This window comes from Crocodylus siamensis, chromosome 2 (assembly GCF_052110815.1).
Source record: "Crocodylus siamensis isolate JL-2025a chromosome 2, ASM5211081v1, whole genome shotgun sequence".
Lineage (NCBI taxonomy): Eukaryota > Metazoa > Chordata > Crocodylia > Crocodylidae > Crocodylus > Crocodylus siamensis.
The window spans coordinates 107,653,825-107,678,742 of NC_143396.1; the positions used below are offsets into that span (position 1 = coordinate 107,653,825).

The following is a 24,918-nucleotide window of genomic DNA, read 5'->3' on the forward strand; positions in this document are numbered from 1 at the left end:
GAATAGCAAAGAAGCTAGAAGCTGGCCTGGCACACAATGTGGGCAAGAAAGCCTGCCAGTGAAAATGGAAGTGGAGGCTTTGCGGGGGAGAGACAGGCTGGGGACAATTTGCTCCACAACAAAGTACATGTCCAACCATGTGTGCTAAGGCAAAAAGCCCTGGCTCAAATTTGCACCGCTTCTAATGGAGCTGCTGCAAGCACACATGCTTGCATGTGTGGATGTGCCCCTGAAGGGAAAATCTTAAGCCAAAAAAAGCCCAACAAAAAATTGGTGTAAGACTTACTAGGCATTAAGGGTGCCTGTAAATGTGTGATGCTAACTATGGCACGTAGGAGCAGACTTGATTAATACAGTCTGCTGGAGCGTGCCAATTAGCGCGCTCCAGCAGTCTCCGCATCATGTATCAGCATCCGCATGTTTCAAAGTGGCAGTGGGGGCACTTTAGCTAAAGATTGTTTGAAAAGCATTAAAGAGCTCCTGGTGCCACTCTGAAGCACAGGGATGTGGATACACAAGATTCTGTGGACACTTTAATTAGAGTGACTCTCGGACTTGTTTTAATTTAAGTGCTCTCCTCCCCACCCTCAAAGCATGTGTAAAAATGCCTTAAATGTCCCATCAATATTAGCTATATTGCTTCCAAGAAGTTGCTAGCATTTCAGGATGAGTGCCTTGTGTTACAGTGCCTTTAAATCACAATCATATAATAATGTTTAGTGATCATAATATTAAAATTAAAATATCAAGTATATCAAGTTATTTAAAAAAAGAACATACATTTTAAAAGTAAATTGAACAAAGTGGTCTTTAGCCTAAAGTGAACAATGTCTTAATTTCTAGAGAGACCAAGTTTAGTAGCAGCAAGGATGTAACACAGGATCCCTGGTTCCCAGTGAAATAAATGATAAAAATTAAGTTTAATCCATAAGACCCCTATGAGGTGGGGTACTAGAATAGGGTCCTCAAATGAAAACTGAGCTAGAATACCTCCCACTAGTACTCAATCAGTGATCCTGCTTTAAAAGGTAAGGTATTTCATGAACACCTCATCAAAAATGCCCCTGGTTAAAACTATCTAAATTTTAAAATATATTAACAATCAAATCTTTTTGTCATAATTAAATAAAGACAAATGATAAAATCTGAATGTCAAGAGTAAAAATTGTAGATAATAAAATTCTAATACATACATTAAACTTTTGCATAAATGTTTATAATTTTGGAATCTTTTATTCTAACTTAAGAAAACATTAGAATTTAAATGCATTTGCTATTCTACAATGGCAGAGGAGAGGCTTTCTTCATATAGCAGGAGATCTTGGTCTCATGAGAAATAAATGCCATTAGGCTTTAACTACTATATTATACTTTCAGATGGCATGAAGACATAAGCCCCAGGAAACATTATTAAAGGTCATTTTATTAAGAGCAAAATTATCATAAATACATTCTCTGATGTTTTATAACGATCTTTTTCTCCATAAAGTGAAACATATTTATAAATATATGTGGTGGGCTTGCTGGCAGCAGCCCAGCATGCCACCTTCAAGGAGGCTCAAGGTGATTGGTGGGGCAGTTTCCCCTTCCCCACCAATCAGGTGATGGCAGGGGGATACTTGCCCCACCCTTACGTGGGAGACTAACAGCCCCTCTCTCTCTTTGGTCTGTTCCCAATGCAGGACTGGAGCCTCCAAAGAGGTTAAAAAGGCAGTGTGCCTGGCACACCAGTGACTGTGAGGAGGAACATAGAAGAGAGCTAAGAAAAGGTGGCAGAGATGGCCAGCGGGGCAGAGTGGTTGCCCCACAAGAGCCCAGAAGATGCCTCACCAGATGGGGAATGACAATAGGTTGCATCCCCAGCCCCACTGTGAGGGAGCACGGCGACAGTGCATGGATCAGTGTACAGAGGGTCTGGGAGTGGACTGAAACCCCAGAGCTGCACACAGCAATTCGGGTCTCCAACCCCAGCATGAGGCTGGACATGTGGTGTACAGGTCAGTACGTGGAGGGTCTGGGAGCGGACCAAGACCCCAGATCTGCATGTGGCAGCTGGGGGCCCCCAACCCCTGCATGAGGCAGGATGCACAGAGGATCCATGAGTGGATCTAGAACCCAGGTGCTGTGCTAAGCAATGCAGGTCTCCAACTCCTTTCCCCCTTGCACAAGGCAGGGGCTACCAGTGCATGGGATGGTGCACGGGGCCAAAAAGAGCCAAAGGGTGGAACAGCCTTGAGCAGCTGAGGAACCCCCTGCTGAGGGAGGAGATGTCTTGCCAGGGGAAACAAATGGAGCTTCATCAGATCCTGGAGAGTTGTGAGTTGCCAGGGAAAGGGATTCTGACAGGGGAGGAGGGCCCTCCTACTCAGTGGCAAACAGCTGGGAAGAGCCCCCTAAAGGAAAGAGGGGTCCCAGGTTATTTAGAAAAGCTGGATGTGTACAAGTCCATGGGGCCTAACAATGCACCCGAGGGTGCTGAGGGAGCTGGCCAAAGTGACTGCAGAGTCACTGGCCATTACCTTTGAAAATTCATGGAAACTGGGAGAGGTCCCAGATGATTGGAAAAGGGCAAAATGGTACCCATCTTTAAGAAAGAGAAGAAGGAGGTACTAGGGAACTGTAGACTAGTCAGTCTCACCTCACTCCCCAGAAAAATCATGGAACAGGTCCTCAAGGAATACATTTCTAAGCACTTAGAGGAGAAGGTGGTGATTAGGAACAGTAAGCATAGATTCACCAAGGGCAAGTCATGCCTGACCAACCTGACTGCCTTCTATGACAAGAAGGCTGGCTCTGTGAATGGAGGGAGAGCAGTGGATGTGATATGCCTTGACTTTAGCAAGGCTTTTGATACAGTCTCCCACAGCATTCTTGCAATCAAGCTACGGAAGTATGGGTTGGGTAATGGACTGTAAAAAACTGGCTGGATTGTTGGACTCAGAGGGTAGCAATCAATGGCTCGAGGTCTAGCTGGAAGCTGGTATCAAGTGGAGTGCCCCAGAGGTCAGTCCTGGGGTCAGTTTTGTTCAATACCTTCATCCATGACCTGGAGGAATGGATGGAGTGCACCCTCAGGAAGTTTGTAGATGGCACCAAGCTACATGACCTTCTGAGGTCCTTTCCAATCCTCGTTTTCTGTGATTCTTAAGCAACTCTTACAGGATAGTGGCACAGAAAAAGAGAGAAAGGTAAAAAAAAAAAAATCTCAGTGGGAATCAAACCCTGTTCACGGACATTTTTTAAAGGATGTTAATTGAGGCTGGAAACCAGAATGTTTATCTTTGTATGAGACTTTTATGACATCATAAAGGGATGATGCTACCAACCCAACAAATTGTGGTAGGGCTAGCAAGTTTCACTGCCATCACTGTGAAGTTGGCTCAGACTGATACAGAGCAGTTCTCAATAAATGGCCGCACTGTAGTCTATGTGAACAGATAAAGCCAACAGTTTTTGGTAGACAGATGTTGCCAGTACAGCCACAGAAACTATTATAGATTTCATCACCATGTCCACAGACTCAAAGAAATCAGGACTGATTGGCAACAAAACACTCGTCGCTACAGGACAGCGTTTCCAAATTAGAGACAACACATATTAGTGAAACTATGTAAAGGAGCTTGCATCAGCACTGTCTGTGCCATGTGTAGGTCTGTGGATAAAGAACATCAGTTTCTCAGAGCTGTCAATCCAGCAGCTCTAAACCTTTCACAAGTTAACCTTTCACCTAATCTTTCACCTATCAACCTTTCCAAAATACTAAATTCACATTAAGTACATTAGGAATGAAAATAACCCTCTATTCAAATAACCAGAAACTGCCAATTAAATGCCTAATGTATGGAAATTTTTTCCTACTTGCCCTTTTTATGCAAAATAACACTGTAGATTGCATACAATACCAACCTTTTGATCATTTTAATTATATCTGTGTATTTGTCCACAGTACATTACATTAATATAGTCTGAACAAATGGATTTATTCAGTCATTTGTAAATTGCATTTTGGTGAATTCAAGGTTTGTTAGTATTGAAAAACAAAAAAAACGCAATCTGAATGGGTAAATGAGGTTTTTCTTCAGAAAAAAATGGCATGATTTATTTTCAGAAAGCTGCAAAATTATCAAGAAACATAGTTAAATGAATTTTAAAAAATATTTCAGTTTTTATATATATATATATGCACATATTTTTTGCACGGTATGTTTTTGTTTTTAAATGAGTGTGGATAAAACTATTCCAAAACAAGAACATCTTATACTGGCAGTCTTTTACTTCTGCTGCCTAATAGTATCATTTACTGTAGTAATTGAATGCCTCCCTTCTAACAAGTTTATCCTCATAATACCCCAGAGGAAGAAAGTACTACTTTTTCAGTAGGGCTGTGTGAAATTTTACCAACAGTTTCTTTTCAATACTATTTTGCCTCCTTTCAAGCTTGAAACAGCAAAATCTAAAAGAAACACAAAGCTTTGAAACAGCCTTGAAACAAAATGAGGCAAGTCAAAATGTTTCAAAATTAGTTTTGAAGCTCAAGCAGAGCTTACCTGCAGGGAAACAGAAACTAAGGAGAGGGAGGGGGAAAAGCAGGGAAGGCAGGAAGGAGTGCTGTCATTATTGACTTTGTAGCTGACCAGTGACTGTCACCCTTCCCTGAGGTCCCTTCCAATCTCAGTGCTCTTGGGGAGGGATGGAAAAACTGCATAAAAGGCAGCATTGTTTGAACTGCCCTGCTTTCTTCCTTAGTGTCAGTTGAGTGAACTGCGTGTTCCAGCAACTTAGCATCAGACAACTACAGCTAGCAGCGCTGATCTTCTAAGGGATTCCCTACTTATTAGCAAGAGGGATTTCAGATTTCGAATACCTTTTTCTTTAAGGTTCTTTTATTTTATTATTATATTCATTGATTTATTCTTTTGAATTCTATAATTATATTGGATAGGAGTACTATAGAATTTAATTTATCTCAGAAGACAAATACATTTATGTTTTATTTCTATACATTTAGAGCTTTGCAGCGTACATTCTAGAATTTATACAGGGACAAAGCACCCACACTTTTGAGCTTAGGTGCTTGTTTGAATTTACAAACTACTTTTCAGAGCCGGGCCTACGAACTTCACTTCTTCAGCCTCTTAGGTAGTAGGTACAGAAACTCCTGGACTCAACATACACAGTGGAATTCTGACACACTGCAACCTCCCAGGCACCTGACTTCCCAGGCACCTATGCACTTCTACCTGTACTGCAACATCCTCCTTCTCCCCACCCTCCACCCCGGCCTGTCCCTCACTCCCTGATGCCTCCATTTCCATTTTCACTGACTGGCTTTCTTGCCTGCATTATATGCCTGGCCAGCCTCTGGCTTCTTTACTATTCCTTCCATCCAGGACCAGAAGACATACAAACTGCCAGTGCTTCCTGAGCCTAACAACAGGTTTTTCAACCTGAAAGCTTCCTAAGATATATTTCTGTAGCCATTCCATTTTTTTCCATAATAAACATGTAAATGTAAAAACACAAGATAAGCTATTGCACACCATGAGTAACATATATCTAATACAACATCTTTACTTCTTGCTTGCAATTCCTTTATAAAAAGAAAGGCTCTGTGACACTTTGGCTAGGCTACCAGAGATGCTGCTAGTGCAACTGTGCTAGTGCTGCTCACTCACTAAGTTATTTTATACCTGTTGCCATTTACAGTGGTGGACCAGACTGAGGCTGTAAGGGAAGAGGAGGCCTCATTGGGGTACACTACCATATTGTGTAGATGCCCCAGCACCACTGAGGGTACACCTTAACACACACACAGTCCCACAAACACCCATGACAAGTTTTGCCTATCAGCAGCTAGAGGTGCAGGACCCCAGAACCCAGACTCTTCCTGCACTTAGCTCCTTGACAGCTGACAGGCTTCATGGCCTCAGCAGGGGCTACTATCCCTGCAGCTTTCACCTGCTGGGCCTTAACACACACAGTGTCACCCATGTCACGCATTTTGCTTGTCCGCAGCTTGAGGTGCAGTTTCCCCAAAACCCCCACACCTATCTCCTTGAAACATGTCAGGCTTTGTGGCCTCAGCAGGGGCTAGCAGGCCTACAGGTTTGACCCTGCTGTAGCTTAACACATACATGTGACATGAGTTTTACTTTCAAGACTTTGAGGTAGAGTTTCCCCAAATCCCCTCCACCTTTCTCCTTGAAACTTAGTAGGCTTCATGCCCTCCAAAGGGGCTACTATTCCTGTATGTTTCATCCAAATCAGGCTAGGAATTACAAAGTTATAGGCTGTTTCAACCTTCCCCATTATAGCCTATGGGCGAAACATTGAAACAGCATTGAAACGGTGAAGCTGTTTTGACAAAAGAAAAAAGAACAGTGGTTTTGAATCTAAACAAAATTTGAAACAAAATGTTATTCCATCAAAATGGAAGTCGAAACAGAACGGTGCCTTTTCACAGAGCCCTATTGTTCAGTTATGAATATAGAGAACTGAGGCAAAAACAACTATAGTCTAGATTCAATTGTGTTTATCAGAAAATACACAAACATCCCAGAGAACAGAGATCAGAAGGCAGGTTTTCCCTCAAGATATATGCCCTCTTCACTGTGCTACAGTGAAGTTCTCACTTTCAAAATGTCTGTCTCTGGGCTGTTTCTTTGTGAAGTGGCACAGCTTCAAGTGGAGTAAGAGAGATGCGGGCCATATATAAACAAACTTTCATTTTTCTACATGCATTATTTCGCAAACCAAAATAAGCATAACTAAGTTGTTTGCTCTGGATTTATGATCCAAATACCTTGTTCTGGGTGGACCCAAACCCTCAGACCGACCATGGCCTCTCCATTCAATAAGCAAATGTTATTGATACACAATGATAGCAGATAAGAAAACAAACAATTCTATATCTACGAGTCCTAAAGCTGTCATCAGAGGGAAAGTACATCTGACCAGTATGCGAGCTTCACACTGAGGTTCTTATTATAAATACATTTTATCTTGAGAAAACAGCAGAAGAGCACTTTCCAAATGTCAATAATTTCTTGAATGGAAAATTGATAATGTCTAAACTTTATCAAGACGTTTAAGAATAAATGTATGCAAACATTGATCTTCAAAATCTAACCTTTTCAACTTGTCTTTATGGAAAAGAGTGGATCATCACAAACAGAAATAAGTATTACCCCATACATTTTGTAAGTCAGAAATTGTTGAATACAACAAGATCCCAAATAGGCATTACATGCATGAGAAAAAGTCACTGGAAACAGGTCCCTGGATTCACTTACTGTCAATTACAGTATCTTGCTATTTTGCCTAATACTGTTAATGACATCACTGGAATCTGAATTACAGTAAATAAAGGTTTTTCCCAATAGAAAGATAAAAAAACATTTTTAAATCTCTATCCCTAAATCAATAGTAAGTTAGTAATAAGCAAGTTACCTCCCTGGTTGAAAATTACTCTTTTTAATACACTTTTAAACAATATCAATATAACCAGCTCTTTTCTGATGACAGTAATTCTCTGCTGTTCATGTGCTCTTGCTTAAATAGAAAGATGGCCTTTCTATTTTTAAAAAATAGACTTAAAAAGCTTTTTTAAGTTGATGTCAGCCAACATGCAGCTAAAGACCTCAGATTGTTCAGTGAGCTCCTAGATACCAATGCTATCATGCTTTCAATGTATGACCCAATTTTTCACCAATTTTTTTTAGAATGAAATATTTTTTGATAAAATTATCATGGACAGGAAAGGCAAAGTTTTCTCTTTGGACTCAAACCATTTCAGCTCCAACCATGGTACAGATATTTTGGAAAGAGTGGCAAGGAAGGCGAGCGCATTAAATAGCACAGCCTGAAAAGAAAACATCACACATACCTCAAATAATCATATTTTCAGTTGTTTGTACCTCAGATTGATGGACACTTTTTAATATCAGTTACTTAAGCATGCTTATGGACTTAAGTTTCTTGTAGCACATTAATAATTTCTTAATCAAAAAAAAATCTCTGGGTACACAGACCCCTTTTCCAATTTATCCCCCACCTAAATCTTTAATAACTAATATAAATATCTCAGATCTAAAAAAATATACAGGTCCACTCAATTTTAGAGACCTGTTCAGATTAATATAAGTATAAGAATAATGCTACTTCTGCTTTTTTAGATTCTGTATTCCTTTCTTTCTACCAGAGTTCATTAATTTTAGGAGGCTCTGTCACTGATTAGAGCAGTATAAAGGTGACAGCTATTAGCTACTGTGATGATAAGATAAAAGAATTGCAAGAAGATAGTATGTTTTCTATGACCAGAGTCTACTCGAAAAAATAGTTACTATTTTCACTAACATTTAGCTAATAATTCTCTAAAATATTACACCTATTTTAATGGATTATTTAATGTAATGCCATCAGTTTACTAAGACTACCAGTATAGAATGATTTTGCTTATGCAGTAGCCCTGGAGAAAAAACAAAATTGGAGACTCCACTCTTCTGAGCATTTCAGCCATCCATTCCCTAGGTATTGTCCCCTAATTTTATGATGTGATCACAATTGGAGGTTGTTCATTTTGTTTTTACAGAAACATAAAATTCTTATCTAGATCCCAATTAAGAAATGCAATTCTCTAAAAACAACTTATATTAATTAATAGCCAAATGTCATAGTCTTAAACAGCAATGATGACAGCTATAAAGATATAAATAAATTGATGGTACATTCCTGCCTCGGTATTGCAACATTTTTAGGTACCAGTCAGGTTGATTTTCTCTCAGTGTCCATAAAGGCACATTTTGGACCTCTTTAAACAATGTTTGGGGGGCGGGGGGGGGGAACAGTCATTTGTATGCCCTTCTTCCCACAAAGTTGCCTTCACAGTTGTTTGTCTTACCTGGTATGTTCTGTAGTGAAGTTTGTGTACCCTGCAAGCATACCAGCTGGTAGCGTCCTCAACTATTCTGAAATTGACTTCAGGCTACCAGCCTGGTGCAATTTTCCATGTCTAGAGAAACAGAAGAGTAAACAAGGTTAACTTATTTTCAGATCTCCAACCACTATGAAAAGTAACATTAGTTTAGCACTTATGGACATAATACTGGGCCATTTAAATCACTAAAGCCCAATTATATCTATCCATGTATATATATGACTCCATCTAAATATTGGGTTCCTTCTTTTATTTTGTATGTTATGTTAATCCCTTCCAGGCATTTTGGATAGTTATGGAATAATCCTATGTCTAATCAAACCTTCACATACCAACACTGCAAAATGATATAGATTAAATCATGAAGAGCAAATAACCAAATCAATCAGACCTGCATCAGGCTTATATATTCAATCCATGATCCAATATCAGATTAACATGCTTTGAAATTCAGTCATAAATGTAATATGTTGTTTTAAAGAACTGTGCAGTGAGGGCCCTGGGTGTTCTTTTAATTGCATCAGACATTCTGGTCCACATTTCTGGACCAAATGTTTAAGGATTTTCAGCCTCTGTTGGCATTTGAATAGAGAAGAATCACCATATTCAACTGACTAGGTTCTTTAGGTAAATCTGATATCTTTTATTAGACCAACTTAAATAGTTGGAAAACAATTTTTAAGCAAGCTTTTGGGTTTAAAAACCCTTTACCAGAATAAGAAAGTTTCAGCAGTTGGTGTGTGGTCTTCCTGGATGGAATGAAAAGTAAAGAAGCCAGAGGCTGGGCTGGTAGTGTTATCGTAACAGAATCAGTGTTATCATCAGGACCTCATAATCATTTTACTTGGCATTTTTGTTCAAAATCAAATGCAAATAGCCCTTCATGTTCTTTTCTTTGCTAGTGATTTCTAATTTATCGTTCACTAGTTCCTTCAATCTCACTGGCCAGATGTCTTGCTGACACCTCAGGGTTTTCACAAGATGCTGTGTACATTCCCACTGAAGTCAGTAGAATAAATTTCATTAACTTTCACAAAAACGGAATCAAGCTCTTGCTGCTTTTTGTTAGTTTTGTTTTTAACAGATGACTAAAAAGCCTAGGTGAGCTCAATTTAAGGGCTAGCATATAACTACATAATTAAAGAACTGAAGAACTTTAGAAGGCAGTTAAATTATTTTGGTTCTAAGTGAAATATCATCTCAATTTTGCAGCAGTCAAAGGCCAGATAGCAGCCTGGGTTCTCTTTCTCTTGACAGCCCACTATATAGTCGGTCATAGTATTAGATCTCATGTTTTTCATTGTTAAGTTCCCTCCAGATCTGTTGGAAGCAGTTGATCAGCCAAGCAGACAGTCATTATTTATACGGCCCTAAGGGAGGGAATTTGCCCCTGGTGCTTCCACCATGGATGTGTGTGAGCCAACTGTTTTCCTCTTAATCATCAAGAACCCAAACTACCTGCTGTCTCTTGGTTCATGCTAGCTGGACCCCAAGAAGGAATTCTTCCATTACTAGCTGAACAGCTCATGAATGGTGGTGGAATGTACCTTAAGGAAACTAAACGTACACTGGATACCCCCTGGGGTTTGCCTTCAATTCATGATGAGGTACACTCCCAGCTTTGCGGCCGCCACCCACATTCTCCACAATATATGTGAAGCAAGGTGCGGGGGAGCTTTCCAGGAAACAGTGTTAGCTCCAGATGTTTCCATGCTGGGGAAAGTCCTTGGCACTTTAGATGATGCCTAGACTGAAATATCATTCCCAGGCATACATCCCAACAGAACCATGAGCCAGCCATTCTGATCAGGGAAGCCTTGACTAACTACTTTATGAGTTAAGATTTTGTTGGAAGGAAATGGTGCAGAGGACCTCTGGAGGACTGTGAACCTTTCATTTGCTGCACTGTACCTTTAACATTCTGTTATCCTCTTCTCCAGAACATCTTATTAATTATTTAACTCTATCCATTGGGCTTGATACTCCCAGCTGTGTGAAATTGTGGGGGGTGGGGAGCGGTTGGGAGACTGAGGCATGAGGTACTGCAGGACTGGGGCACTGAATCCAAAGGACTTCAAAAAGGCTGTCTGGGAGTGGGAAGATGAGGCATGAGCCACTAGGTGGATCAGGATCGTGAATGGCCCAGGTTGAAAATTGGACTGGAAGCATACACAAAACAAATTTCATAACTGTGCAAACTTTATTTCTTTAAACCCAAGATAAGCATTTGAAAGAACTGAATACAGTTAAAACTTCACATTTAATATGGTGTTAAAAGTTAAGTTGCTCTAAGTCTGTTATGGGGTGGTTTTGGATCCACCCAAGTCCCTTGTCTACCGGCTGCATGGAAATATCCCTAGAAGTGCTGTGCTATGGGAGGATGTCTCTCCAGTCTGATCTAGATGGCTCCAAGGAGCTAGACAGCCACATCTCCAAGGGTAGGTCCAACTCCATCATGCTGGGGAGCTGGCTGGGAGCACACAGTACCACAAGCCATCCTCGCATCTTCTCATTAAAGTTGAGGTATTTTTGGTGATGCTGCCCCCCCAGCTGTTGGGGTGCAGACACCTGGGAGCATAGCAGCGTTACTCATATCTGCTGGGGAGAGAAGGGCCACCCCTACCATGACATTCAGCAGACCTGCTATTCAGACTCTCACTTCCTGCTTGGCCTGTAGCCACACTGGAGCCTGCAAGGCTATGGCCAGCCTGGGCATTTGGAGTACAGGGTTATTTGTACATGCTTTAAAATTTGCCTTTAAAATGGCTTAATGGTTTTTCCACTGCTTTAATGGTGCAGCTGTTTGCATGTTGGCGGTGTAATGTATGTGAAATGACTTTGGGATGCAGCAAAATAAAACATGTCCAAGGTATTTTAGTTTGCTACTTTACAGTCATGGAGGGAAGCACCGAACCCCACACAGTTCAGGGGCTGTGCAGGCAGCCTGGTGGCAGCCTGTGCAAATGGGCTCCACTGAAGGGAAAAAAAAGAAACGGCGAGCCTGATCTTTTTTTTCCACCCCCACGCTCCCTTTCCAGAGCCTGACTGCCTGAGCTGTGTGGGGCCCAGTGCTTCCCTTCATGGCTGCAGCCCCGACCGGTGCCTGCTTTCATGGCTGCAACCCCCACAGGGCTGCCTGGGCTGGGTGTCTGCGGGCGGGTGCTACCAGGGGGGCACTGCTGCTGCCGCAGTGGGAAGCACAAGATCTCCGCTCCTCCCTCCCCACAGATCAGGGACCACTCAGCCCACTGGCAGCTTGTCCTCTCCTCCCCACCACTGGAGAGGCAGGTAAGGATTGGGCCTGACCCCTGTGTAGACACCACAGGGGTTTACTTCACCTTAAATTTAAGCAGTGTTTTTAAAAACCCACTGCTTCAATTTAGGGAGATTTAAACTGAAGAAACCCCCATGGCATGTACAAAATGGCCCCGGTTTCCCTCACCTTGGGGAGAGCTGCAGAAGCCCCCCTGCCTGATGGACCTTCTCCCACTCCCCCTAGCAGGCTGAAACTCCACCAGCCTTCAATGAGAAAGCCACTGTTTTCCATGCTTTTCTCCTTAAAATGAGAAAATCCATGTTTTACCACTTTTTTCCATGGTGGATGGAAAACCTGGATCCCTGGTCACCTCTGTGGAGCATTCTGACCATACCTGAATAAATGTTACCTAATACAATCTGGAGATACTTCTCGCATAAAATGTTGCAACTTTGCCTTGGGACAAGCACATTTAACACATATTTTACTGCTTGAATGTGTGGCTGCTTGTTTTAAGTGTATTTAACACATACTTATTGTAATGTGCAATGAAGCCCTAAGCATAAATTCAATAGAATAAAAAAATAAAACCTTTCTTTTTCTGGTAACAGGGTGTTCTGTCCTTTTAGAGGGAAGAGTCAGACTTGTTGACAAAACCCAGATGCAGGGTATTTAGATAATGAGGAGTTTAAAATCCCAGAGGAGAAAGAAGACAGGCTGCTGACTACAAGGGAGCAGTTTTCAAGCAAGAGGCAAGCTGCAAGTAGAACAAGCTTGTTACCAAGGAGGGGCTAGGCTGCTGTGCTGGAGTCAGAGCCAAAGGGCTCCCTTTCTAGTGCCTAGAATAAAGAAGAAGCGTTCACGTTTTGTTTGTATATTTGTTCATGTGTCTGCCGCTTAGAAGTCTGAATTATTTGGGAGGACCAGCTAAGGAGCTCCTCAAGAAGCAAAACCTACCTACAGAAACCCACAAGCTAACCAAGCTACTTACAAGATGTGAGAAAGAATAAGATAGAAAAATGTACAGAGTCCTTCTTTGTGGTATTTTCATTTTTTAGCCATATAAAACTGTTTCTGGAACATGCCTTGATTGAGTCCATAGGAAAGATAAATTTGCCTTGTTTCAAAAGCAACATGAACAAATCACAGGAGTACTTGGTGTGATGAATATGATTTACATGCAATGCACTGAATATACTTTTGCCTTTACTCTATGCAATATTCCTTTGATTTGTAATTAAAATCCAGTATTTTACATAGACATTACAGTTAATACTAAGTTCAATTTGCCTGCATTTGGCTACCATTCGTCATTAATATTTTAAATGATCAGCCCTTGTGCAGCAATATATCCGTATTAAAATGCAACTCCAATGCATATACATATATTTAGCTCATGTAATAAGGATTTATCTTTATTCTTATTGGATGAGTGCACTTGCCTCTAGTAATTTCTGAAGAAGTTTATTAACTTGTATCTAAAACTTTAACATAAAGCAGTATTTAACTTTAACATAAAGCAATATCACTACCCATCTACCTGTTAGATGGATAGTGATATTGGTATGGAGGACTCTAGAGAAAACTGTTATTCACATCAAGTTTGACAACAATTTATTTTCAACGTTAAAAAGTGCATTTTGAATAACTGTACAATAGCCAGTAAATAGAACAATTTTTATTTACTCCTTAATATTACATAGGATCTTAACTCTTTATTTGATCTATTATGCTGGCTCTTACCATTTGAAATTTCTCAGAATTTCTCAGGCTTGTGGTAATCAGAATTCAACACACTTTTAAAAAAGCAGTTTGGGTAAAAAGATATATAGTCTTCACTTCTATATTACCTAAAAGATTTAGTCCATGTCTGAAATGACCTAATGTTACCATTTCATGTGTTCTTATATTATGTATTGACTTTTACGGCAGTACTTAGAGCTATGTACACCATATATGAGAGACAGATCCTTCCATAATGAAATTACAATCTAAAAATATGATCCACAAGAAGACGATAAGAGTCTTCTATTGATTTCAGTGGTGTTTGTATTGGCCCTCATATAAAAATGTACACGTTGACCATGAGAAGTTAAATTAATTGGTTTATATAGGAAAAGGAGACCTCACATAAAGGAAATGTGCCCCCCTAATGATTGCAAGATTAGGAGCTATTGCAGGTATATAACACCCGAAACCTATCTGCCATATGCTGTCAGGCTGTATGCACTGTTTACTCAAAAATAGCTGTTTTAAGTTGTACTTTAAATCTTATGCTTTGCCCCCACCCCCGACAACTTTCAATAAAGACACCAGTTTACAATCAGGTTCTGAACTCCCATGTTAAAATTTATTTGAAACAAAAAAGGATATTTTAGATTTATTTATGCTTTTCCTATCATCTGCGTCATTCTTTCAGAGTTCAGTCAATCTTTTTAAGGCCAATGAGACCAGACCATAACCAAATTTTGAGGAACATTGCCTATGTAGTCAAATAATTAATTCCTTTCACCCAAGTTGTAAAAAAAAAAAAGTTATATACATCCAAGAGATTTGGATGCAATGGTAAAATTTTAGCCATATTATATTATGAAGATAACTGTTTCCTGAAGAAATACTTCAGTTATCGTATGACAGTATGCCATCTGCATATTCATAAATGGATCATGACTGGTTGAAATGAATGTTTGACTGACCTAACTGCAATAACATTAAGTGAAATGTTTCTCCTGTCTTTACATTGTTTAGTTTGAACATGAACTGGAATTCATTCAATTTAGGAGGACAATGACAATTCCAATCAGATGGAAGTTGTTGTATTTTAGCTTTTATTATTGTGCATATTAGATTTCTTTCTACTTGTTAAATTACATACACATGAAAGGTATGAACAGGAATAGGTAAGTGCACAGAAAAATCCCTATTAGTTTAACTTTGCTCCATTTCTAATTTTTCAACTTTATTGTATTTATTAAACATTATTGCATATGTTGATTTGTTGATAAAATACTCCATTAGCTTTCCCCTGTAGTTTAATTTTAATTGTGTTTACTGACTGTGACCAATATGTACTTTGTTCATTCAATATACTTTCCCCTGTGTTTTAATACACTGCTTTTTACTACAACATATTTTTACAGTTTCTTCAAACTTCAGTATGCCAAATATTCTTTTGTGCAATGCATTTTAAAAAGTAATCACATTATGCTGATCCTTGGCTACTAGCCTCACAAAATTAAATTTTTAAGATTAATGGATTTTGTTTATTTTAACTCAAAATGCTTCACAATCACATTTTAGTCAATTTCTAGTCTTTTGTGTATTTATTGAAAAAAGATACCATCAGATTATTGATTGATTTTATTCATGTGTCTGCACAAACATGTTCTTATGTAAAAAATACCTCTCCTTAGCTCAGGGTTAATGCCTGGTCCAGAATTGCATGAAAAAAAAAAATCTGTTTTCTTAATTCATTTTCATACTTGTTTTTCTACAAAGAACTGTAAAACCTAAAAATATAACTTGTGCATCTCAACAGCTGGGTAAATGACCATCTACAAAAGCTTAATGCACCTGAGGGAAAACTTAAAAAAAATTTTAAGAGTCAAAAATCTAACCAGTAGAGTACACGAGAAATTTCAAGGGGGGGGGGGGAAGGAGCTCTCTTAATCCCTCCTACTGAAACAGTTAAAATTTTGCATTAAAAAAAAAGATTCATAGAGCCAGAGAGATCATGATTCTAGTCATGGTGGGAATGCAGCATATAATACACACACATACACCTCCCTGTCCCCATATACACATATGATATAGTCATTGAAAAAAAACCAGACAATCACTTGGATCAGGGACTGCAGCACAGTAAAAGTGAAGGCCCTCCTATACAGAAGAAGAACTTAGATTCATAAATTGTTAGGGCCTGGAACAGACCTTGTAGATCATCATAAAGCTCCTTGTAGATCAGGGCGGGCAATTATTTTGGGCGGAAGGCAACTTACTGAGTTTTGGCAAGCCATCAAGGGCTGCATGACAGGGGCAGACAAATATACATTTTCTAAACTTTTTAGGGCCCTTGCAGGCCAGATAAAATGGCTTGGTGGGCTGCATTCAGCCCGCAGGCTGCATTTTGCCCATCCATGTTGTAGATCAATTTAAGGCATGTGAAAACAATGACACTGAAAAGAGTGGTGCCTAGAGAGCTTAGCCACCTCCAGGATTAGGCAGCATCCGAGCAGAGACTTGAAAGTTTGAAATTTTGGACTTAAATTCCTATGTACCACTTTAGGTTCTTAAGGATGTATCCCCAAGTGTTTATACTCTCTTTTCTCACTATATTAAGGTACCCTCTATCAACATAAGGTTGATAGTCGTAAGCTATTTTGCCTAAGAGCAGATATGGACATGGATCTTGTAGAAGAGAACCCTATTTCATGAACTACAGCAAAGAACTATGATCTGCGGATAGGACTTCGGGCTGGAACTTCTGAAATCGGAGTTCAATATCTAGTCCTGTTACACCCTGTCCCAAAGGGTGGCAGGAACAGTTGCTTATTTGCCCTGTGCTTCAGTATAGACAATATTATTCATGTTCACCCACCCCGTGGGTATTTTCTCTTTTCAGCATAGAAGCTTTTCAGACCAAGGCGTTTTACCTTCTGTGTACTTAGCACAATGGGATGTCAATCTCCATTGCACCCATGGATGGCACTAAAATAATGATATTTAAAAAATTATATAAAAACGTTATTTCCACAAGAGTAGAAGGTTGCCTTTAAAAAAAAATAAAAACAAGGGAGCATGCTGTGAGAAAGTGTTTACTGCTTTCACTTTGTGGTTGGTTTGGTTTTTCTTCTTGAATTTAAGTCTATATATTTAAGAAGAAAGTTTGTAGCTAATCACTGTGATTAAGTGACATCCCAACTCCTATTATATGGATAATGCCTGAAAGGCAAGACTCCAAGGGATATCAAACACAGTAAAGACAAATCTTAACTCTGTCTTTTTCACACTCAATGTCAACATACCTGGACCCTAGGTTTAGACTTATTTGGTCACTTACAAGATTTGCATTTTGTCATAAAAGCTCTATCCCACATTCGTCTTCTACTTTTGTTGCAATAACAGTTTAAGGTGGATCTGAAATAGAGACAATAAAATAAAGTTAGAAAACAAAGACTTAAAATACCAACAGTGGTATAAATATTTATCATGTTGATGATAGCTTCCAGCATATAAATCATGTGACATCTTTGGAGAATGTTCTGTTTATTGAGAAAGGAACAGGTATTAAAAGTGGTAAGTCAGAGAAAATTATTAACTAAAGCATACAAATACCTGTTCCTCAGATACTGTTTACATAGTAATTTTTCCAAGTTCAAGTCCTCTTAAATGTGCGTGATATTTATTAGATTTACCCAGTGAAGTGTACTTAATTAAGGCTGCACTCTTTCCATATGGCAGTATTGCTCTCAGTTCAGTAGCTAAAAGGATATTCAGTAGTTTTCTCATTCAAGAGTCCACCTTATCTGTTCACATGTGGATTTTAAGATAAGTATTGGTAATGAGAGTAGCACAAAGAGGTTAGTTAGATCATTAATCTTGTCAAATACTCTGCACCAAAAGTCAGGAGTTATCGGACAATGAAATAGTATGCAGGCTAAAAAGCCAGATTCAGCTTTTCACATGTGAAAATGATTATAAGATTCTATACTGGGGTGTGAGTATAAGGACTGAAAGGTGATACATGATTTCCTATTCCACTTCATTGCTTTCAGTAAATTAATAACCTTCGAAGTAAATACAAGTAAAGGCTAAACAAGTAAAAGATTAAAAAGGAAGAACTAGATTATTAAATAGGCAAAACAAACTTCCTGCCCTCTAATAGACAACAAAAATCTGTATTCCATGTCTTTGGTGACATGAAAATTCATGATCCATTCAGTTCTGAGTAGCAATACATGCACAGACATTATGTTTTAGTAATCAGACTATCACATTCTGTGTTTCTATCACACCTACAGAAAAACAGTGCAGCAGTAGCTTTTTTGGCTGACCTTCTACAAAAGAGCTTCATGAGAGCAAGACTGGAGAGAGAAATTTTCACAGACTCAGAGTTAAGAAGGGTACCAAAATGACCTTTGAAAGCAAGACCTTTATGAGCAATGATCTCAAAGGTCAAAATTTTAGCCCCCGAATTGGTTGTCTCTCTAATTTTAATAAGCAGCTGTTTTCCATATTATCATTTTCAGGTCAGCTGCACTTTTCCACCACTCCTGACCTTTCCTAATTTCTCTTCATTTTTTTTCTCATCCATATTATGTACATCATTACTGTTTAACATTTGCTTTGTGCTAGCTTTTAAAGGGCACAACCAGAAAGACTCCATGGTACTAGGTTCTATACAAACATGTAATAAAAGACATTCACAGTTCCTTAGCTGAGACCCTTCCCGCATTGCAGAATTCGCTCTTGGAACAGATGATGGTCACCCATTATACATATCTGGAATCTGTTTGTATGGACTATGAGCAAAGAGAATTTCCATGAGCTTGTGAAAGCATTTCTGTAACAACTATGGCCCCGGCATCTCCAGAATCAAAGAATTGCTATTTTCCTTCTTCCTTCAAAAAAGGAAGCATCATATCCCCCCCCACTTTTTTTTTCTTTTTAATAGTGAGCCTGATCTCTCTATACGACAGGCATCTCAACTAAAATGGGTTGATCCTCACCATTATTTACTCTCGGCAATACATAATAGACATGTTCTGCCGCTAACCTAACACTAATGTATACTTTCATAGATTTCATAGACATTAGGGCTGGAAGGGACCTCAGAAGATCGTTGAGTCCAGGCCCCTCCCCGAAGGGCAGGAAAGTCAGCTGGAGTCATAGAATCCCAGAAAGATAAGCATCCAATTTGCTCTTGAAGGTTTTCAATGTAGCTCCTTGAACCACCCCGATGGCAGGCTGTTCCAGACCTTGGGGGCTTGGACAGTAAAGAAATTCTTCCTTATGTCCAGCCTGAAATGATCTTGTAGTAGTTTATAAACATGCGACCTTGTCATCCCTTGGGGCGCTCTGGTGAACAAATGTTCCCCCAGATCCTGGTGGTCACCCCTGATAAACATATAGGTGGCCATCAGATCACCCCTGAGCCTAAGCTTTTCCAGGATAAAGAGTCCCATGGCTCTCAGCCTGTCATCGTAAGTTCTGTTTTCCTGACCTCTGATCATGCTCGTGGCTCTTCTCTGGACTTTCCAAGCTTCCACACACCCTTTTTGAATTGTGGGGCCCAAAACTGGACATAGTACTCCAGCAGTAGCCTCACCAAGGCCGAGTACAAGGGGAGAATGATGTCCTGGGATTTGCTTGAGAAGCATCTACGGATGCAAGCCAGCGTTTTGGTCACTTTACTAGCCACAGCATCGCATTGCAGGCTCATGTTCATCTTGTGGTCAATGATGACCCCCAAGTCTCTTTCTTCCATAGCACTAGCCAATGTAGCACTGCCAAACCAATAAGGATGCTGCAGGTTTTTCTTCCCAAAGTGGAGAACCTTGCATTTTTCAGTCTTAAACACCATCAGGTTCTCATCTGCCCATTTGCTGAGCTGGTCAGCCTGGATTGCTCTCCTGTCTTCTGGTGTGGATGCTTTGCCCCAAAGTTTGGTGTCATCAGCGAACTTGGCCAGTCTGCTTCTGACTCCCATGTCCACATCATTAATAAGACATCTGGGTCCAAAGACAGAGCTTTGGGGGACCCCACTGGTCACAGGGCACCATGATGATTGACTTCCATCAATTACCACCCTCTGGGTCCGACTACAGAGCCAATTTCCCAGCCAGCGGACTGTGGTGGACCCAAGGCCACAATTGGCCAGTTTTGCCAAGAGGTGATCATGGGATACCAGACAGAAGGCTTTTTTGAAGTCAAGATATATAATGTCAATCTCTTCTCCCTTGTCCAGGTGATAGGTCACCTGGTCATACAAGAAAATGAGATTGGTCAAGCAAGACCTACCTGCAACAAACCCTATCCCTTAGGATGTTGCCATCGGCCAGTCCATTAAGGATGGCATCTTTAATAAACTTTTCTAAGACCTTCCCCGGGATAGAGGTCATGCTGATGGGCCTGTAGTTGGCTGGATCCACTTTCCTCCCTTTCTTGAAGATAGGCACCACATTGACCTTCTTCCAATCTTCGGGCACGACACCAGAGCACCAGGAGTTTTCAAAGATCCATTCCAGAGGCTGGGCTATGATACTCACCAGCTCCTCGAGTACCCTGGGATGTAGATTGTCAGGGCCAGCTGACTTCTCTGGATCCCCACATATCTGGAAAAGGACTTTTTATTGTCCTCAATATTGGAAGCTAGCTGGAGTTCAGTTGCAGGCTTGCTTTCCTGGTTTGCTCTCTGCAGGACTGAACCAGTGCAGAAAATTCCTCCTTGGAGGTGAATCCCATCCTCCATCCTTGGTAGGCCTTTCTTTTTAGCCTCAGGAGGTTTTTTAGATCCCTGGACAGCCAGGGGGGCTGCTGTGCCCTCTTGCTGCCTTTCCTCCGAGGTGGAATAGAATTAGCTTGTGCATTGAGGATTGCTCCCTTTATCACTAGGTCACTGATTAGGTCATCCTCAATAGCCAGTACCAGGTCAAGCAATGCTTTACCTCTTGTTGGCCCATAGACTTCTTGAGTCAGATAGAGGTCATCCATGCACAATAGGAAGCTTTGCGAACACTTGAATTTTGCTGAGCGATCCTCCCACGAGATGTCTGGGTAGTTGAAGTCACCCATGACAACCATGGTTCTGGAGCATGCGGCCTCAACCAGTTCCTGGGTGATCTCCTGGTCAAGCTCTTGACTTTGGGTAGGAGGTCTGCAGTAGACTCCCACCGTTGTGTCCCCTGTGCCATAAAATCCCATGGATTTTAACCCAGAGGGTCTCCAGTCATCCATCCCAGTCACCAACATCAGCTAGGAGGGACATGTAGCTTTCCTTAACATAGAGAGCTACACCCCCACCCCTTTTATGTACTTGGTCTCTCCTGTACAGAGTATAACGATCTGTACCCATGGTCCAGTCATGGTTAGAGTCCCACCAGGTCTCCATTATCCCTATAGCATTGTAATTATTTGTGTTAAGCAGGAGGATGAGTTCTTCCTGCTTATTCCCCAAGCTCCTGGCATTTGTGTACAAGCAGGCAAGTGTTCCCTGGGGGGGGCTCTTGCCCTGCCCAGAGATTGTACCAGGGCTGGCAGGGGTGGGTTCGCTTAAGTGCTTTGGCCTGCTGGCTTTGCAAGGGTTCCTCAGAGGGCCAGCAGTGAGGCATCTCCCAGCGGGCTTAGTTTAAAGCCCAGTGGAATAGGTCAGCCAGTCTGGCTGAGAAGAGCCTCCTCCCCAGCAAAGAGAGGTGGAAGCCATCTCTTCCCAGCAGCTTGCTGCCTCTCTTGCCAAAGAGCGGGCTGTGGTCATGGAAGCCAAAGCTTTTCTGATGACACCAGTGCCACAGTTTGTGGTTAACTACCTGGATCCTCCTCTCCCTCCTCAGCCCATACCCTGAGACTAGGAGGATTTAAGAGAACACCACCTGTTCCCCCAGACCCTTTAGCCCCACTCCCAAATCCCTGTAGCACCTCATGACCCATCTGGGAGCACTCTGAGCCATGTCATTGGTGCCCACATGAATAAGGAGCATGAGATAGTGGTCTGTGGGCTGGAGGAGCTTAGGGATCTTTCTCCACAATGTGTCAGATGCAGGCCTCTGGAAAGCAACAGACTTCCCGGGCTAAGGGTGGCAGATTACTCCCCCAGCGGAGTCTCCCACAATAAACACTTTCCATTTTGTCTTGGGGAGAGTGGGGGCACCAGCTGCAGTTGAGCCTATGTTGCCTGTGGGAGCTGGCAATTCAGCAGTCTCTGCTGAGGCTACAAGAGGTTTGTACTTGTTGCTAAGCTGCAGCAGGGCAGAGGCCTTGGTGCCGTGGGCCTTATGGCCTTTGACCACCTTGGTCCATCCCCTTGACTGGACAGAATGGGAGGTCCCAGAGTCCTCCCTTGTCCTGGAGGGATACCGGGGTCTACCCTCCGGCTTCTGGGGTAGAAGGGCCTGGCAGTAGGAGTCAATCTCCTGCTCACAGTTTCTGATGTCACACGGTCTCTGGACTGTGGCCTGGAGCTCCTCCCGCTGGCACACCAGAGACCCCAAAAGGGAGCAGGCCCCACCAGGGGAGATAGCCATGCACCCGGGCCCCAGAGCCTGAAAAGGGGACAGACAGCCCCCGCAGCCGAGAGCCAGGGGCTTTGTCTGTGTGGAGCCCAGAACTATGGGCTCCATCTGGGTGGCCGTCTTTGAGGTGCACTAAGTCAATTAAAATCTATGACTTGGCTCATTGACATAATATTGTCCACCAGTAAGTGCGCTGCAAGGGGGCCCCATGCCCCCCTGGGCTGGGTGACTAGTTCCTTCTGGGTCTGGTTTCCTCATGCCCAATTTCCAAGCTAGGGGGGCCCAGGAATGCCCCCAGCACACTTGTCAGCAAACTCAAAAGTGGACCAGAAGTACTTCCGGTCCACTTCCGGATTCACCACCAAGCAAGTGGGGAGGACCCCCCTGCGCTCCTGTGGGGCACTACATCTGCTTCAGCATCACAGCATTCATGAACCATGCCTGGTACTTTGAGGTATGTAGAAAAAACACTTAAAGCTGTGTCTATGACCAAATTGCTGATTCATTGGATCAGCATCAAATCTTGGATTCAGCAGAATTGAATCACAGACAGTGATCCAAATCAACTAATCGAATCACTTTCCCCAATCTGGGCCAAATCTGAATCGGATATGGCCCATTGTCACACCCCTAATAAATTTACTTGTAGTTACAATAACAATGCTATCTGAGACACAACACTAGTCATTTTTTTCCTTCTGAGGACTAAGAATTACTAGACTTCCTGTAGGTAAAAATTTGTTTTAACACAGACCATACTGCATAAGAACTTTGTTTTCTTTAAAATGTACCGAACCAAGAAAAAAAAATCATTCCCCTTCATTAGAAATCCACTTTCTTTATCCAAATGCTTGCTACAAATCTTAAGAAGTATTATTTATTTCAAGTGGTAGCTTATTTAGATACATTTTTCTAAGAGAAAAATAAAGTGCATTTCTGACTGCATATGCAAAGTTGCCTTCTCCTCCGTGAATTTTTCTTTAAAAATAAGTTTTAGACAAATGAAATCTATTCTGATACCACTAGATAACTGTATATGGTGACATTTCATGTGTTTGATTGAAGTGCCTCTTTCAAATCAGGACCAGAGAGAAAGAACTTATATTACCATTTTGGATGTTATTACGATTTGAATCTACAAACAACTGTCTGAAGCTTTGTTCAACTTGGAACACTCAAGAGAATTGCATTCAAAAGTATAACATGATGCTAGTATTTTATCAGTTCAACATAGGTGAATGATGGAAAAATGAATTTACTTACCCGAATAAAATGGTCACATGCCCTGTAGATCAACACAAAAAAAGTCTCCAGATTAAGTAAAACCAGGCAAATATCCCCTTTAGCCACCTTCCTGAAACAGTCAAAACCTTAACATGATATTCAATGAATGATTTACTTGTGAACAATATAGTTCCATGTCAAAAATTAAGCTTGTGGACTCCACAACCCAGCAGCAGGGCAGAGAGAGGGGTGGGAAGGCTCAGTGCTGTTTCCAAAAGCCCCATGCTTCCATTGTGAGGTGCCCCTTACCCACCTGACAGCAGTGAGAGGCACAACTCTATACTGCCACCCCCACTACTGCTGGATGAGTTGCTGGCTCTAGATTTACGATCCAGATATTCTGACTAATAGGGATTTGTGAAACATCCCTATTTGGTTTGGATCCAGCCTGAATCTCAGACTGATTTGACTATTTGATTTTGATCACTGCCCCCGATTTGATTCAGTCAAATCCAAATCTGAAGATTCAATGCTGATTTAGAAAAATCAACGTTTCTTCTACATACATTGAGGTACCCTGTGCACTCCCCAGTGGACCTGTAAGTGGTCCACAAGTGCTTCCGGTCCACTTCCGGGTCTGCTGCTGAGTGCGTTGGGGACTCCCCTGCACTCCTGTGGGACACTCCATCATCCCTATCACTGCTGCATTCATTAGCTGTCTGGTACCCTGAGGTATGTAGAAAAACATTTAAAGCTGTGTCTATGTCCGAATCACTAAATCTTTCCAAACTGATTTGGAGGGTTCGGATTTGATTTGGATAAATTAAAGGGTCTCTTGATTCTATTCAGATTTCATAGATTTCATAGACATTAGGGCTGGAAGGGACCTCGGGAGATCATCAAGTCCATTCAGCCACTGAATCAGGCCAAATCTCTGCCTAAATGAATCAGGAACCGAAGCTTCACACAGCCCTACTGCCTGATCGCCCTTCTCCCACTCCCCCCACCTCCTTGCAGGCTAGCACAGTTCTACACTCTTTTCTCACATATTTATCCTTAAAATGCAAAAATCTGTTTTACTGAATTTTACCATGGAGAAAAGAAAACCCGGATCCCTGCTGATAATCTTATTTTTTTTTCTTTGCAAATATTTGCCTAGTGCACAACTTCATAAAATCCTCTCTGAGAAAGCAATAAGCCACTGTTAATGAAACCTCAATACAGGTTTCATTTAAATAAGCTCAGGTTGATTTTGGTTAATGTTTTCATTAAAAAAA

At 41.2% G+C, this 24,918-nt stretch overlaps 1 long non-coding RNA gene across 2 annotated transcripts in view; it reads right to left on the reverse strand.

The window, feature by feature from the left end:
* Window positions 1-24,918, reverse strand: part of LOC149870592 (uncharacterized) — an 89,805-nt gene that overhangs the window by 51,569 nt on the left and 13,318 nt on the right. For both annotated transcript variants that reach the window (XR_016440469.1, XR_016440470.1), the window contains 2 exons: window positions 17,251-17,327; window positions 8,900-9,010 (listed from right to left, as the gene is read on the reverse strand). This is a non-coding gene — a long non-coding RNA (uncharacterized LOC149870592). The remainder of the gene's footprint in view (window positions 1-8,899; window positions 9,011-17,250; window positions 17,328-24,918) is intronic.